General features: G+C 43.0%; 1 long non-coding RNA gene across 6 annotated transcripts; it reads right to left on the bottom strand.

Annotated features, from left to right (window-relative positions):
• Window positions 1-5,179: 5,179 nt before the first annotated feature.
• Window positions 5,180-10,466, bottom strand: LOC134448865 (uncharacterized). Of its 6 annotated transcripts, none has more exons than XR_010034863.1 (8): window positions 10,125-10,466; window positions 8,701-8,790; window positions 8,456-8,591; window positions 8,052-8,144; window positions 7,437-7,570; window positions 7,021-7,092; window positions 6,428-6,562; window positions 5,180-6,057 (listed from the first exon to the last, which is right to left on the bottom strand). It is a non-coding gene; the product is annotated as an uncharacterized LOC134448865 (long non-coding RNA). The 6 variants fall into 6 exon arrangements; XR_010034859.1 differs by having other exon boundaries at window positions 8,052-8,126; XR_010034861.1 differs by having other exon boundaries at window positions 8,052-8,123.
• Between the last annotated feature and the right edge of the window lie 5,240 nt (window positions 10,467-15,706).

Below are 15,706 nucleotides of genomic sequence, written 5' to 3'. Positions count from 1 at the left end.
AGCAGGTCTACGAGTTCTCTCTCTCGTCATATCCATAGAACCTCTCTGGCGCCAGGGTCGCCCTTGGAGGGGCGTTAGAGGGTATGAGAGGGCACGAGAGGGCGAGGAGCCCTGGTGGTGAAAAGTGGTGGCACGGGGTCGACCTCCAACGGGGGGGAGAAGACAAACATGCGTAGCAGAGCAGCAGAGGTGATATGGAGATGAGAGGGCAGAGGCGATCCTACAGTGACTTGAGTTCATGGTGCTCAATGCCACCTCCTGCAACCCCCTGTCTCGGTCCTGCCCTTGATGAAACCAAAATCGCCCCCCTGGGGCCCCCAGCTAATGACTGCCGGTTGGTTTCTTACGAATTGCATTGCATTGGTTGCCCATGGTAAATTGCAGAGTAGCTCTTCCAGCAGCTTACAGCAATTACACGCAAACACACACACACACACCACACACACACTTCCTTACTTACACGCTTTTTTCTTAATCTCTGTTGTAGACTATTTTTCTATTCATGGCCATTTTGGCAGCTGTTCTTCTGTCTGTATGTTGGACTTACTACTGTACATGATTCACAGTAGACTGGTAAGAGAAATATCTGCTCTATGTGTTCCTGGGGTTAGACATTTGGCTGGGATTGGAATGGCCCTGAGATTTTTTTTAAATAAAATTAAATATATACTGTTGCACATTTACTATAAGTTAGACTGTACATTTATGGCCATTAATTTAAACTACTAGGCTGTTGTGCACTTAAGTACAAGCCATTTATTGAAATGATGCAATGAAAACATAAATCTATAGGCTACCCTAACACATACAGTATGGTGTGTAAACACACTGGATAGGACCTTGTTTACCCTTACTCTTTAAGTCTTACACCAAGTGGTTGCTACAGTACCACTAAGAATGTTCCCACAAGCCACTTGGGGCAGTCATGGCTCAATGGTTAGAGCACTGGTCTTCAGGTCAGAGGATTATAGGTTCAAATCCCAAGCCCACCAGCACCTTCTTCCATGTCTGAAGTGCCCTTGAGCAAGGCACCTAACCCCACATTGATCCAGGGGCTGTAACCAATACCCTGTATCTAAAATACCTGTAAACCGCTTTGGATAAATAAAAGCGTCAGCTAAATGTGATGTAATGTAAAGTCACTTGAAAATTTAGCAAACATTTCTGTATGTACAGATTATTTGGTAGTTATTTCTGTTCTTAGAGAATTCGTAATTGGCCAGGCACGAAATATGCAGTGGGATGGCTCACGACTGTACTCTCCTCTCCCAACCACAGCACTGGGGTGCATTTCTCGAAAGCGTAGTTGTTAGCAGTTAGCAATTTGAGTAGTTGCCAATGGGGAATCGCATTGCAAACAGCAAAGTAGCTAGCATAGTTAGCAACTATACTTTTGAGAAATGCACAGCACTGAAGAGCAGGAGGAAATATCATACTCTTGTTTTGATAGCTACATTTACACACACACGAAAAAGTACTTGAACAAGATGACCAGCAAAGTGGGTTTATGTGGGCATCTAGAGTGCCTGTTACCAAATGCCCAACCATGATGCACCACCAGCACCAGCTGCAAAGCAGAACTAGGCTTATATTCCCTCTACAGTACTCATGCTGAAGACTGCAAAGAACTTGGTACCAAAATGAAAAAAAAACCTCAAGCAGGGAAAACTGACTAATAGATTCCTCATGTTGTGCAGCCCATGTAATGTATAATTTATACTCCTCCATGTGACAACTTGCTCTTGTGGTACAGTAGCTGCCTTTTCTTCCTCCATTCATATTCCTTCTTTGCTGTGTTGTTTTCAATAACACTTGGAGAGTTGATTTAACACCCCCTATATATTCTATTTGGCCCCAGCTCTCTAAGTATTCAGAACTGTATTTTTACTGTCTAAGTCTTTGTAGCAACTTGCTCTTGTTGTCCGGGCTGCCTCGTCTTTCTCCATTCATATTCCTTCTTGGCTGTGTTGTTTTCAAGAACACTTGAAGAGTTGATTTAACACCCTCTGTACTAGATTCTGTTTGGCCCCAGCTCTCTAAGTATTCATAACACTGTATTTTTTACTGTGTATTTCTTTGTAGCAACTTGCTCCTGTGGGGGTAGCTGGCTAGTATTCCTTCGTTCATATTTCGTCTTGGCTGTTTTTTTCAATAACACTTCGAGTCTAGAGTCGATTTAACACCCTCTATACCAGATTCCGTTTTTTCCCAACTCTCTAAGCGTTAAACTAAGTGTTAAGAGTGTATTTTTTACTGTGTATTTCCCCGTAGCCCAGTGTGTTTATATATGTAAAAAACAAGCAGTATGTGTGACAGTAGAGTATGTGGCTGCTCTGTGCTGCATAATAAAACAGTTACCAGGTTCTTTGTCCCCATTCCTCATCCTGTGGGAGTGTGTGTGTGAGTGTGTTCCTGTGAAATGTCAGCGCTGTATCCTTCAGAGAGGTCAAGGTAACCCCCGTGTGTGTGTGTGTGTGTGTGTGTGTGTGTGTGTGTGTGTGTGTGTGTGTGTGTGTGTGTGTGTGTGTGTGTGTGCTTGCATGCGTGTGTGTGTGTGTGCGTGTGTGTGTGTGTGTGTGTGCTTGCGTGCATGTGTGTGTGTGTGTGTGTGTGAGGGTGTGTGTGTGCTTGCGTGCATGTGTGTGTGTGTGTGTGTGTGTATTGTCAGGCATCACCGTGCAGTGTGCAGTGCAGAGCGAAGGAGTTGCAGTAGATGAGAGACTGCTGGCCCCAATTTAACTAGCGCCTTGTCAGGGAAGCTGCCAGTTTGTCTCAGAGTATGCAGGCTAGGCCTGATGTGTTGCTGCTGTGTATGGGACACACGGGGAGCCGACAGGGGGGAACAAAGGGGTCAGGTCGGTTGTCCCGGGCCCAGGGGAGTAGAGAGAGAGGGGGCCCAGAATTGGGTCCTCGTTCGTTACATTGTACTGTAGTATGTATTGCATGGTGGTGAGGGGGCCCTTTCAGATGACTTTGTCCCAGGCTCGGCAAAAGCTGCCAGCAGCCCTGATGGTAGATCTACATCAGTGTTTCTCAACTGGTGGGCCGCGACCCAAAAGTGGATCGCGGAGGGGTCATGGGTCACCGTGGTGTAAAAAAAATCGTAATTCATTCATTGGCTAAAAAATAAGATAGAAGCGTGCAGTCATTCGAGTGTCGCTAAAAAAATTGGGTCGAGACCGAAAGACAGTGGAAACTGGAAACTGTTCCAGTTGAGAACCACTGATCTACATGTTATGACAGACCTCCAGAGCAGCCCTCATGCTACATGTTAGATCAGTGTTTCTCAACTGGGGTGCCGGGGCGCCCTGGGAGGTGCCGCATGCCCCCCTCAGGGGTGCCGCGGAAACGTGGCTGATAAATGAATTATGTAACATAATACATATTTGGCTAAATTGATCAGTTAATGCTAGTCAGTGGAATCTTTAATTGCCATTTACGCACAACAAAGTAAATATAGGTCGCCCCAGTCAGCTCCAACTTCGAACGTAGGTTGTGTGACCAGATGTGTTACTTTTCTAAGCTTTTGTGGTATCGGATGCGATGCCATGTTGTGGCTTGTTGTTTTGGGGTGCCTTGAGGTTTTCCATGAATTGAAAGTGTGCCTCGCCTAAAAAAAAGGTTGAGAAACACTGTGCTAGATGACACACCTCCAGAGCTGGAACTGCAGGTGATGACTGGCACTCTAGTGCAGGAGAAGATCATTATCCCCATAGACTGGTACACAGGGCTGTAGTGGCCATATGGCATACAGGGCATTATCCCCATAGGCCACATGATGGAGTGGCCATGTAGCATACAGGGCATTATCACCATAGTACAAATGATGGAGTGGCCATGTAGCATACAGGGCATTATCCCCATAGGCCACATGATGGAGTGGCCATGTAGCATACAGGGCATTATCACCATAGTACAAATGATGGAGTGGCCATGTAGCATACAGGGCATCCCCATAGACTAGTACACATGATGTAGTGGCCATGTAGCATACAGGGCATCCCCATAGACTAGTACACATGATGTAGTGGCCATGTAGCATACAGGGCATCCCCATAGACTAGTACACAGGGCTGTAGTGGCCATATAGCATACAGGGCATTATCCCCATAGACTAGTCCACAGGGCTGTAGTGGCCATGTAGCATACAGGGCATCCCCATAGACTAGTACACATGATGTAGTGGCCATGTAGCATACAGGGCATCCCCATAGACTAGTCCACAGGGTTGGACTGGCCATGTAGCATACAGGGCATTATCCCCATAGGCCACATGATGGAGTGGCCATATAGCATACAGGGCATTTGCCTGGTGGACTAGTGTAGATGACTTTGGCCTGGCCCTCCCCTCAATGTAGTAGTAGTGTCTTTTTTGTCCTCCATGGGGGACATTTCTTAATGGGATCAGTCGCCACAACAGGACTCCTTGAGATAGTCTGATATTAATAAAGCATTTTTGCTGTTAGGGTCCAAATATCTCATAGTAAATAGTTAAAATTTTGTCAAAGGCTTGCCATTCTGCCACTCTTAAAGGTGCACTGTGCTGGAAATACACTGAAAGAAAAAAGTTGTTGGATCTACATGATTTAGAGTCGTACATAAATCCCACGCAAATCTTATATGTAAACCTGACAGTATTTTTATAGGCATCATGAATGCCTTATTTTCAGGCAGCATCTACACATAGAATTCTGGCTAATATTACATGATAAAATCATGTTGAACCAACACTTTACTTTGATGGAGTGCAGTGGCATTGTAATCATGTTGAGTGGTTTATATTACATGATAAAATCATGTTGAACCAACACTTTACTTTGATGGAGTGCAGTGGCACTGTAATCATGTTGTGTGGTTTATATTACATACTAAAATCATGTTGAACCAACACTTAATTTTGATGGAACAGTGACATTTCAGTACTTTTATAATATTGTGTTATTTGAAGAAATCATGTTACAACACATTTCCAGGTAATACAAAGGCATTACCTGCTTGGCAAAAATGCATGCATAACTTAATGCTTAGTGATTTTTGGAAATAAGCTCATCTTACACATCCCCTTGAGTAAACTGACTGAGTTGTACCTTTTATCGCTTTAAACTAATTTTAGGACATTACCTCTGTGCATAAAGTAAAGGAATCAATTTCCAATGGTATTCAGCAACAAGACTACATTTACAAATATATGTACCTCTAAATTTCCTTTTATTTAAACAAATGATTCATGACATCGGATATACCTTTAGTGCAGGTCAGACACATGAGTAGAACAGACTGAATTCACAGATCATAATCACAATCCATTTTACGCATTACATTAAATAGAGGCAACACATTTACAATTTGCTCTTTGAAATGAATCTGAAGACCGCAATATGCAGTGAAGTGTCTTGCATAACTACACACTACGCAACATTTTCAGTGACAATTCGGGCAGATACTGTAACCTCTAGCACCATTATCATTTTCTGGGGTAACTTAAAAATACAGCATATCATTTCAGTCGCCCATTCACAAATTATATCTTTTCATGAATGTTTCCTTAGTAATAAACTAATATTTACTGATCTGATCAAAGTACAGTAAGTTTTGCCGCCAAAGAGGTCCATTACAACAAATCCAAAATGGTGAACAGCCACCTTCCCACCTTGTATGAATTGTAATATTCCCAGTCATTATGAATACTTGGAAATGGATAAAAACTGATGAGTGGCTAGCATCCATTCTGAAAATGTAAGAAAAGAAAAGAAAAGAAAAGCCCAAACAGTCACTAAAGCCAGAGCCACACAGTCAAGATCTCCAAGAAGCAGGCCAAGTTACTAGATGGTAAAGGTCACACTAAAGTAAAGTGTGTTTGAGGCCTCACTACAGACTTCTTTCAAACACAGATTTTTCTGGGCGAGATAATTCCAAAACAAAAAGCCTCACTACAGCCAGAGCCACAGGCAAGATCACCAAGAACTTCCAACACCTTCTCACACAATGTGAACGTCCATATTGTCCATCGTCATAGAGCTTTATCCCCATGGCCGTTTGCTGAGCTGCAGTGAAATCCTAGGTAAAAAAAAAAAAAAGGAAAAAAAAGGGGGGGGGGGGGAGAGAGAAATGTTACTGGTCGACATAGGTCAAAGAAACGTTTCTCTAAAATAACCCTGTCCAGTTAGGATGAAACAGTGTGACAAAATTTACCTGCACTTCACAAGCATAGTCCGATATTTAAAACTCAGTTCTCCTAGTCAGACTAAGGCAATAATTTGAATATGTATATGCATGTAAACAAACTACCGGTAGGCCTGCGCACGCGCGTGTTTGTGTGTGTTGAGAAGGGCTGGGGATTAAAATGCCAAGTCATACCAGGTATAAATGCATTGATGAAAACTCACAAGTTCACCTCAAGGACAGGAAGTGGGGCACCTTTACTTACCACTGACTGCAGTTTTCTTGCGGTTTGCCCTCCCCTCTTCTAGAAGATTTTCACCAGGTCATCACAGTGAAGGTCCAGCTGGGAAAGAAACTTTAACTGCAGTGGCATAGTGGTAATGGATGGATCTGCATGGATCTGAAATGACAAAAAAAAAAAAGCCCAGAAGACAACATGTTAAAGGTGCACTGTGTAATATTTTGGTTTATTTCCAGAATTCATGCTGCCCATTCACAAATGTTACCTTTTTCATGAATACTTGCCACCACATTTTTCATGAATACTTGCCACCACCATATTCAAAGTATTCCTTATGACTGGGAAAATTGCGCTTTTCATACATGAAAAGGGGGATCTGCGCCATTTTGAATTTCAGCTGCAAAACTTACTGTAGGCTAAACTAATAAATATTGGTTTGTAATTTAGTAAATATTCATGAAAAGATCAAATTTGGCAACATGCAGCACTATTTCAATGAGCAGCATAGTTGCAGTACCCATTCTGGCCACATCCTACACAGGAAACACTTAATATCATAATGTCATGGGTATCATACAATTCACAAGTCAGTACTTCCTACTGAGTAGAAACATTACCTCTCCAATATCCAACATTTCTGGCCAGCAGGACCTGAAGTCGGTGGCCATGGGCATGTCGCTGATGATCTCCTGCTGGTGCAACACAAATGTCTGTCAAACAACATGATCTTGATGAGCAAAACACATTCATTACTTAATCATTTTCCTATCAATGCAAAATGAGGTGTTCAGGTTGATAACATTCTTTGTTTCCACATGCCCCCAGCCCACCCCCCAGTCAGATGAAGGGAGAAATATGATATTAACATCACATTATGACATTACCAAACAACTGGTAGGCCTGCGTGCATGCGTGCGTGCGTGCGTGTTGAGAAGAGCTGGGGATCGAAATGCCAAGTCATACCAGGTATAAATGCATTGATGAAAACTAACAAGTTCACCTCAAGGACAGGAAGTGGGGCACCTTTACTTACCAATGACTGCAGTTTTCTTGCGGTTTGCTCTCCCCTCTTCTGGAAAATTTTCACCAGGTCATCGCAATGGCGGTCCAGCTGGGAAAGAAACTTTAACTGCAGTGGCAGTGGTGACGCGTCAACTCTGCATGGATCTGAAATGACACAAAAAAAAAAAACCAAACAAAAAAAAAACAGAAGACAGTATGTTTAAGGTGCACTGTGTAATATTTTAGTTGTTTATTTCCAGAATTCATGCTGCCCATTCACAAATGTTACCTTTTTCATGAACTAACCACCACCACCATATTCTGAGTATTCATTATGACTGGGATAATTGCACTTTTCATACATGAAAAGGGGGATCTGCTCTGTGGTCTGCCACTTTGAATTTCCCGATATAGACATTTTCAGCTGCAAAACGTACTGTACTTTGGCTAAACTAATAAATATTGGTTTATTATTTAGTAAATATTCATGAAAAGATCAAATTTGGCAAAATGCAGCACTATTTCAATTAGCAGCATAGTTGCAGTACCAATTCTGGCCACATTCTACACAGGAAACACTTAATCATAATGTCATGGGTATCATACAATACACAAGCCAGTACTTCCTACTGAGTAGAAACATTACCTCTCCAATATCCAACATTTCTGGCCAGCAGGACTTGAAGTCGGTGGCCATGGGCATGTCGCTGATGATCTCCTGCTGGTGGAACACAAATGTCTGTCAAAAAACATGATCTTGATAAGCAAAACATATTCATTACTTAATCATTTTCCTATCAATGCAAAATGGAGTGTTCAGGTTGACAACATTCTTTGTTTCCACATGCCCTCAGCCCACCGCCCAGTCAGATGAATTGAGAAATATGACATTAACATCACATTGTGACATTACCAAACTACCGGTAGGCTTAGGCACGCGTGTGTTGAGAAGGGCTGGGGATTGAAACGCCAAGTCATACCAGGTATAAATGCATTGAAGAAAACTAACAAGTTCACCTCAAGGACAGGAAGTGGGGCACCTTTACTTACCACTGACTGCAGTTTTCTTGCGGTGTGCCCTCCCCTCTTCTGGAAGATTTTCACCAGGTCATCGCAGTGGAGGTCCAGCTGGGAAAGAAACTTTAACTGCAGTGGCATAGTGGTAACGAGTTAACTCTGCATGGATCTGAAATGACAAAAAAAAAGGCCCAGAAGACAGTATGTTAAGGAACACTTAATGTCATGGGTATCATACAATATACAAGCCAGTACTTCCTACTGAGTAAAAACATTACCTCTCCAATATCCAACATTTCTGGCCAGCAGGACTTGAAGTCGGTGGCCATGGGCATGTCGCTGATAATCTCCTGCTGGTGCAACAATGTCTGTCATAGAACATGATCTTGATAAGCAAAACATATTCATTACATAATTACAGTATTTTCCTATCAATGCAAAATGGAGTGTTCAGGTTGATAACATTCAGTGTTTTAACCCCCCCCCCCCCAACACACACACAGAAGTAGTACAGTTAAATAGTAAAGCAGGAGAGCCAGACTGCGTGGACCACTGCTGTCCCTTTAAGAGTCAAGAGGTTTTATGTTGTGGCAATCGCGTTATACTAAGCAGTGACGGCAGTGCCACGAGACAGGATACAAGTACACGTTTAAAATAAGTTATATTGAAGCCTTTCATGTATGCCTGGCCCAATAAAACCTACTAAGACAACATGACTAAATAACTGATTACGTGAATACTAGTGCTTACTTCCACCATTATGGAGAAATTATATGAGGGAGTAACTAAAACGGCAAGTTAGAGCTGATTACACGAAAGGGGGGTTGAACAGAAACTTAACAACTGCAGGAAGCCAGCGACTAAACAATAGGATAATATTACAAGCAATATGTTCTGGGGAAATCGCATAGCCTGCGAAGCGTGAAGGCACCATGTATCATTCCATCAGTGGTTTAAGTACAGTGCATTATTCAGTCATCTTTATCACCGTGATATCACGGAATGATACAGGGTGCCATAACGCCACGTACAAACATGTGCCCATTCCCCCGTAGATATTTACAGCTCCTACCTAAACCGTCTCTGTTAGAGGCACCATACTTTTGAGGTGCGCGTGCGTTACAATCATGGTTCTGCAGTTCAGACACATATTCACTTAGTTTGACCAGGAGTACATTATTTATAACGGTGGGTAAGATATTTTACCATGGTGGGAACCCTGTAGCTAGCCCAGTCGATAGCTAATGTAACCGTCTTCACCCACAGGAGAAGACGCGAGCTTCGCAGTTCTACCAGCCTTTTCTACACGGGGTCACGTCACACAGAGCTCCTCGAGGGTTTCGAGCCGTTCACTCGCTCCTCGGCATGCAACCAGAGCATTGACAGTAAATAGAATGAACCAGAGGAACCAACACGACTGTTTATGAAGTAATACTTCTCTGTCACAAAATACTACTACCCTCTATTAAAGTACCGATGTATTTCACTCTGAAGATTGAGAAGGAAAAACTAGGTATTCCACTTCGGTATTGATGAACTTAGACCACCACTGATTGCTAAACTAACTAACTGAAATAGTTTCGAAAAATGTATTCACAGCCCTATCATCCACAAACATGGCAATTTCAATGTTGTGCTAATAACGACACGTTTATCACCAATGGAAGGATAATAAATATAAATAGTTGAATAAAAAACTTACTTTTGAATGGGGGTGTGTGGTGGACCTGCTACCAAGCAGCCAAGGGCGCGAAAGTCAAAAATGTCCGTTGATGTTGGTCTTCTTCGCATGGTCTCGTGTGAATGTCATTCATGGTTGCATTCATAACACTCTACTGCCACCAGCTTGTCAGGAGTAGCCTATTAGTAACGTTTTACATATCAAAATCATGTTCCAGTAACCTGATATAAATATGCACAACTCAAATACAAATGACACATTTCAATCCAACATGATTTAAATGTGTTTAGTGACGGTATATGAAAAAAACATGTTAGATCAATGTCCTTCTTTTGGGCATATCCAAAGACCCCCTTGGATCGTTTTTTTCAGTGTAGTCAAAGAAGGTACTGTAACTAAGCTGCTCAAACTGAAACTGGGTTGCCTATTGCCAAATTTGAAATTAATATTTTCTAGTATGGCCCAAGTACCAAGTCATTTTTGCAGCTAAAAATAGCTATTTCTATTTCTTTTCATATGAAAAGTGCATTTTTCCCCGTCATAATGAATACTTACAATTTGATGGTGGAAAGACTTTATGAAAAAGGTAACATTAGTGAATGGGTAGCATGAATTCTGGAAATAAACAACTTAAAATCTTGCACAGTGTACCTTTAAGGCTTGGTGGGCCGAGCTTGGCTAAAATACCCAGCCTGAGTTTTCCTCCCAGTCCAGCCCTCCCAGTTTCAAGTGTGTGGGAGTGGATATCACACCTGACTTCTCAGGTGGGGCCACAAGGGGTAAAAAGCAATTCAGGGGCTTCCAGGATACATTTTCACGTCTCGCCGTCTCCAGGGACCTCCACTCAAACTTAGAAATGCCCGCTGTGCGGTTTCATGAGAGGAGAAGCAGAGAGAAAAGGATGAACTCCTTCATGGAGGCTGTTTCAGACTGATGTTTAAAGTAAAATTTGCATACACTGAAACAAAGTTGTCCTTTTTAATCGGTGAACAACCATGTGTCATGAATTGTCAAGAGAAATAAATGTGTATGATTTAAAATATGCATTTCCATTGTTGTCCATCTCTTACCGCCATCTGAGAATGTAGCCTATGTGTGAGTGTCTCTGTGTATACATGTATGTATGTGTGTGTGTGTGTGTGTGAGAGAGAGAGAGAGAGAGAGAGAGAGAGAGAGAGAGAGAGAGAGAGAGAGAGAGAGAGAGAGAGAGAGGCAGGGAGAAAGAAAAGATGGAGCCTGAGCTTTTTATTTTGTTTTATTTTATTTTATCTTATCTTATTTTATTTTATTTTATTTCATTTCATTTTATTTCATTTTATTTTTTTGGTGTGCCAAAACGCTCGTTATGCCATCTCCTTTTCTAGGTTAGGCCTACTGGAGAGAAGTGGGGCAGGCACAGCACATGAAATGCTACAAAATTGCATATTTAATGTCAAACAGTAGACAGTGAAGCGGAGATGTCCCTCCTCATCGGGCGCGCTCGCTCGCTTAAGGAGCTGTGCTATATCTGTCAAAATAGAGCTGAGATTTTATGCGGCTGAGATGCTGGTTTGGAGACGTAAACATCTCGCAAAACCGCCTTTTAAGTGATTTACTGGTTTATTTGTGGATGCTGCTGTGGTGTTGACGGAATAGCTCTCTCACAGACCTCAATTTCTAAATATTTACTCAAGAAAACTGTAACCATTTTGCATCATTTGTGCCTGAGAGAGAAAGTAGGTGTGTGAGAGACAAAAAGAGAGTGTACGATATAGTCACTTTGTTGATGTTTTGTTTACCTATTTTAAAAACAATGTTTCAAAGCATTTCATAATGTACGGCCTAATTATGTCATAAGAAGATGGAGCCTAACCAGAGAGAGTAGAGAGAGAGAGATTCCATTGGCCCATTGTTTCCGGGTTCTATTATTGCAAGGGGGGGGGGGGGGGGGGAATCCCCCTTTAGGCAGACCTAGGCAGACCTAAGAACTGTTCTATTCAATGCTAGGAGTATTATGACACGCCCCTTTAGGCAGACCGGAACTTGGTCATGTTAGGTGCCCATAGCAACCTATTACATTGGCATATCTCTGGCGTAACTGGGACACTGCACTGCAAAGCTGTCAGGACCGGCTATCAATGACCCATTTTGTTTAAAAACTCAAAGAGGAACCCTCACTTGTCACTGTCTGTGGGGGAACCTTAAAGCAGGTGTTCTCAACCTTTTCATAATAAACGCCCCCCCTGTACCTCATTGTAAGCTTCTCAATGCCCCCTTTTGACCTCATCATATGCCTTCCAACACCCCTCTTAGTAGATTTTTGTTGAAGGTGAAGATTGTGCACATCCCAGGAAAAGGTGCAGGACAAAGGCTGACTGTAGTGTCGAAGTGAGAGGTCCGCACACTTAAAATCCTTTTTTATGAAATAATAAAATAAAAGAAAAAGGATTTTAAGTGTGCAGAGGTCCTTAGTTCACTTACACACACTGTAGGACAGTGTTCTGTTGCGGTTCTATAGTGGAGGTTGGCTGGCTAGTGGCTAGTGTACAAAGAGCTAAGCCAACCTCCAAAAGCAAAAGAAACGTTCTGAGACAATGGCTGAAATGTGTCATGTGGTCGTCCATTGTTCCTCTTCCTCTTAGCATGCCAACTTATTATTATAAGCTGACAAGGCATCGGAATGAATGACAGTTATATTATGATGATGAGCACATGTGTATTACAGTTCATGCATTCGGTGTTATTTATATTCTAAGCTGAAATCCCATGGCTTTACCCCATTAATTAACAAACACAAACACAAGGCATCCAGGGTTTTCTCCTGGGTAATAGTCATGTGATGTTGAGCTATGAAACACTTGCCATTTTGCAGCACCATTCCTGCATCCTGTTAATTTGGCATCAGAAAATAATAAAATAGGCCTACATGTCATGATGTGTAGGAGTCTGTCTGCTTTTATTTGAGTCGTATGTTTATACTTTTGTGTCAAGATGACTTTTTCCACTTCCAACCTCCTTTTGATTTCTAAATAGCTACAACACAGGAACAAACATCATGCTTCCCTCACAAATTGGAAAGGTTGGAAGACAGCCCGGCCATTTTGTGGCTGAAACTATAATTTTCTTTGCCAACACTCCTCATCCCAGTGGATAAACTGTTCGTTCAATCACGGTTGTGCATCCTGCAGTCGAGCAGCTGTGTTTACTGTAGCAAACAGGGCCGGATTAATGCACAGGCTAGATATGGCTACAGCCTAGGGGCCCCTACCTGCCAGGAGGGCCCCACAGGCTAGATATGGCTGCAGCCTAGGGCCCTCCACCTGCCAGGGGGCCCCCACAGGCTAGATATGGCTGCAGCCTAGGGGCCCCTACCTGCCAGGGGCCCCCTGACTTGACAAACGTGTGGGGGGGAATCAGAATTGTGACAAGATGCAATATTGAAAAACTAATCTGTCGTGTTGAATGCAGTTAGTAGACATGATACACCGAATTCCTAGCTCCTAATTATGACACTGTCTATGTACATTTTGTTTCGTCACGAAATTTGCCTTCGGGGGGGCACAGCAACCTGTAGCCTAGGGGCCCCACACCATCTTAATCCGGCCCTGGTAGCAAGAGTGATGGCAGAGAAGAGAAGACATCCCAGGGTCCCCTCATCATCATCAGCTGCCTTCTAGAACTAGAACTGCCAGACAGCTTGGGGGATGTTCTGAGAACTCTCAAGCTTCTACTGTCACAGCATATGGCAGAAAAGAAAACATTTAAATAACAAAATGTCTTAATGGTGGAAAGATTTTCCACAATATACTTATTTACATTTATTAACACTGCCAGTCTTCTGAAAAACCTTCTGATGTTTTCAATTCATTCTTCAGCATGTATGAATCTGTGATAATTAAGTGAAACTTAATTGTTTTCTGTACCACAGTACAGTGTACAATAAAAAGGAAAAAAAAACACAAGTATAAGCAAATCATTTTGAACTCAGCATCTCAGCAAGAAGAGAGATACTGAGGACATTTAAGGAGAGACTGTATTTAATGGGTAGATCCAGCGCTGGACTGGCCATCTGGCATAGCGGGCTTTTCTTGGTGGGCCCCGCAACCCTTGTGGGCCCCTATTTTCAGAAATATAAAAAAAGAAAGACTTTTTTTTCTTTTTATATTTCTGAAAATAGGGGCCTACAAGGGTGACGAGCCCACCGGTGAGTCAGTTCTGCTCCGCTAATTATGAGGGGCCCCTTCAAGTCAAAAGTTCCCGGGCCCTATTTCTCCGATAGTACAGCCCTGGTTAGATCAAGGGCGTTTTAAGAGGAGCGTTCACGTCCCATGAGGGAGTGCAGGTGTGCAGGTGTGGAAGTGAAAAATGAGAGCGGGAATGACCTGCGGAAATGTGGGTGTACCTCACAAATGGGTCACGCTGGCAGGGGATAGGTAGGCAACTGCAGCTCACCTGAGGCCTATTTCAGACCAGAGCGGGGAAGCGGGGCAGGACGGAAGCTCCAATTAGAACTCGAGCAGAATTTGGACGGCAGTGGCCGGCGGTGTCCCATTGAAATGAATGGCAAAGTAGCAAACTAGCTTCGGCGGTGGGGGGGGGGTATTTTGAACAGGACTGGCTGCGCACGCCGACGCTGTAGAACACACTGCCTGATACTCAGGGCTGGACTGGGGTGAGAGATCAGGCCGGGCATTTTCAGCCAAGACCAGTCCGCCAGGCATTGCGATGGACAATGAGGCCTGTGACAACATCTCTAGTCATCTATTATGAGCCCTTTTGACCACAACAGCCAAAATGAATATTTAAATCTGACTCGGAGAGTGCTATAGCGCCATGAGGATTGCTAGCGCTACATTTAGGGGAGGACCAGGCCAAAATCCTCACCAGTCCACCGGGCAAATGCCCTGTATGCCCTATGGCCAGTCCAGCCCTGCTGATACTAGGCAAAAAAGACAGCCGTCTTCTTGCTGCCTTCCCCACCACGCTCTAGTGTGGATCTGGCCTTAAAATCTCACTGGAGAGGTTAATGAAGGGAGAAGGAGAGCAGTGAAGTAAAAGGAGACAGAGGCACATTTGCAAGACGTGTGTATTTAGTTGACAAATAGCATAGGGGTTATATTTGTGTACAGCCTGTTCTGTCCATAGCCAACCACAAGGTCTATTTCAGTACATGTCTTTACGGTTCTTAGTCCTACTCAAAGGAAACTTGACACCACATGCTTTTGTAGACCCCATAATGTGCATTGCACTGTACGATTGAGAGGGTGAATGATCATTGATTATCAAGTTCAAGTTCAAGTTCAAGTTGGCTTTATTGTCAATTTCTTTACATGCACTGGTCATACAAAGAATTTGAAATTACATTTCTTGCTTTCCCATGCAGACATAGACTAATCTAGGTAAGGACATAGACAGTATAGACATAGACAGTACTCATACATGGACATAAGACAGTATGGACATAGACAGTGCTCATACAGACATTTATTTTTGAAAATGACAACAGCACATGATGAAAAAACCCTGATCCTATGTGAAATGGCAATGGGTTAATAGTGTTCTCAGTGGGGGGAAAGGTAAGGAAGCCAGGGGCTATATGTGAACACATTTTCCCTACCAAGGAC

Source organism: Engraulis encrasicolus, chromosome 5 (genome assembly GCF_034702125.1).
Source record: "Engraulis encrasicolus isolate BLACKSEA-1 chromosome 5, IST_EnEncr_1.0, whole genome shotgun sequence".
NCBI classification, from domain to species: Eukaryota; Metazoa; Chordata; class Actinopteri; order Clupeiformes; family Engraulidae; genus Engraulis; species Engraulis encrasicolus.
Note: the sequence above shows the minus strand (reverse complement) of the source record. Positions and strands in the feature narration are given on the sequence as shown.